The 2310-nt window shown below is 39.1% G+C and overlaps 1 long non-coding RNA gene across 1 annotated transcript; it reads right to left on the bottom strand.

Moving 5' to 3' along the window:
- Nucleotides 1-786: 786 nt before the first annotated feature.
- On the bottom strand, nt 787-2076 carry LOC122876844. The gene is made up of 3 exons (XR_006378141.1): nt 2021-2076; nt 1145-1208; nt 787-1004 (listed from the first exon to the last, which is right to left on the bottom strand). It is a non-coding gene; the product is annotated as an uncharacterized LOC122876844 (long non-coding RNA).
- Between the last annotated feature and the right edge of the window lie 234 nt (nt 2077-2310).

The raw sequence follows: 2310 nt of genomic DNA, 5'->3' as shown, positions 1-2310 counted from the left end.
CATGTAGCTTTAGCCTCAGTCTTTTAGCTTGTAGCTATGTAGCGCTTATGACCCCTTTCACAGGGTTATCTTTTTAAAAGGCTTACACTGGAAATATTAAAATCTCAGCTGAGAACTGAGAACTCATTGAGCTACCGTTATCTTAACTGGCTAACGGCAGTTGACAAAATCAATGGGTCACTAATTAGAAATGAGAAGCCTGCTTTTGTCCACCTCTGTCTGAAATCAAGGACCCATTGTTTCAAAGATTACTAATAATTCTCAGTGGTAAATCTGCCGTCATCTCATGGTCCCGTGCAAAGACAGAGCTTGACAGGTAAGAAATGCAGATGACTTTACAGACCATCGAACAAAAAAACATGTTTCTTCTTCATGGAAAAATGTTCACTTTGGTTTATTAGTTTCCCCAAAAACATCTAAAAATAGGCAACAAGACAGCAGGTGAATATTTAAGTATATTTTTAGGCATGTAGGCCTTTATTATTAGTTAACGGATGAGGGAGACGTGGAATGACATGCAACAAAGGTCCCCAGCAGGGCTCTAAATAAAGCAAATCTAAATAAAAATATTTTATTAATATAAATTTCAGTTTGTAATTTGTTACAAAAGGGAAACCATGCAGAAGCATTTTCTTTGTTGTAAATAATAAAGACATTTATTACCCCTGAACTTTGGAACTTACAATAATGCTATTCTTATTAAGGTAATGTTTATGTATGAGATCATCACAAAAAGAAACAACATCTTTAACTCTTTGCTGGTCTTTACACAAAGTTTTGGGGCAAGCAGATTTTGTCTTATTCAGGTGTCAGATAAGCAAAAGTACAACAGCAAAATGACAAATAGATTCATCAGATAAGAGCATTCCAGCGTCACAAGCACTGAAGTCTGATTGCCACAGCAAAAGACGCCTGTCTGCACACTTGTGTGACATAAAATCCACAGCATCAACAGCCTCTTTGAACGCCCAGAGAGATAAGAAATGGAAACCCGTTTCTTCACACTGTAATGTACAGGAAACAAAATGTGTTGATGTGAAAACAGAGAGAATAGCACAGGCTGTGTTGACTAAACACAGCCAAAGTGTCACAGTGGCAACAGGTTTTGTCAGACCAACTCCAAGGTTAAAGCCTCGCCCTGTACCTTCAGGGGTCAGCAGGTTTCCACTGACGTAAAATGTTATGTAGGTTAAATCCACACCAAAAACCTGGAGAACAGGGAAAAGCTGCTGAAAAATCAGGTTAATTGGGTTTACATTGTTATTAAATATAATGATAGTTGAATGGAGGGACAGCAGCAAAACCCTGGATTACATTCAATAATCACGTATTTGAACGCTCAGTGACCAAATTTTTTGTTTGTTTTACAACATCCTGGCAAGGCAACTACATAATAGTGGGAAAGGACAATAACTAAAAAACACTCACACAGGTGTTTTTAGTTATTGTTGCTGAGCAGACCTTTACTCAGGTTGAAGTTGGGCCGAGCTATACTGGAACCATCTGGAAGGTCAGGACACCAAACTAGAATGGCATTCGGAGAGCGCAGACCTCCGCAAAGGCCAATAGTCCAGTCTATAATGTGCAAATCTGCAAGCGTGACCACTATATATATCTGGATATATTTCTAAAACTATTAGAATTACAGTATGCCAAACAAGCATGCTGTAGTTGTAACAACAACAATAGCAGACAAAGCAGGTGGAAATATCACTTTTCTACTTTTTCTACGTTTTACTCGAGTTATCGTCAACTTCAGTAAAACGTTACGTTCACTGTCTCCACCGCGGCAGTTCATTTTGCCATAGACACCGGTGTTAGAATTGACCTATCTCGCAATATTAATGAAAGTGAAAAATAATTTGTGTATCCACCCCAGGATTCGGATCCACTCCAAAATGTAATGGATTCTTCTTTGACCCATGCCACACCCTTCCACCAAGTTTCATTAAAATCGGGACAGTAGTTATTCCGTAATACTGCTGCTAGACAAACAAACAAACAGCACCTAAAAAATTACCTCCTTGGCAGAGAGCAATAAAAAAGTGCAAGCTGTCGCGCCTCAACAGGTGCAACAGAGGAGTCAAGGACATGCCAGCAAAGCACAGATTGTATATGCACAGTCTAATCAGGCAAAATAAGTGAAAACACCTGTGTGAGTGGACCATGAGTGTGTGGGCCTTTGAGATATGGGGATGTTTAGGCAATTAGAACTATTTCAGCAGACTAATTATTTGGTTAAAGGTACCCTGTGGAGTTTTTGATCACTAGTAGTGCTATGGAGCAATGTTTTTACGAGTGGGTCACTGT

Source organism: Siniperca chuatsi, linkage group LG5 (genome assembly GCF_020085105.1).
Source record: "Siniperca chuatsi isolate FFG_IHB_CAS linkage group LG5, ASM2008510v1, whole genome shotgun sequence".
Classification (NCBI taxonomy): domain Eukaryota; kingdom Metazoa; phylum Chordata; class Actinopteri; order Centrarchiformes; family Sinipercidae; genus Siniperca; species Siniperca chuatsi.
The sequence above is the reverse complement of the archived record's forward strand: the minus strand, read 5'-3'. Positions and strand labels throughout refer to the sequence as shown.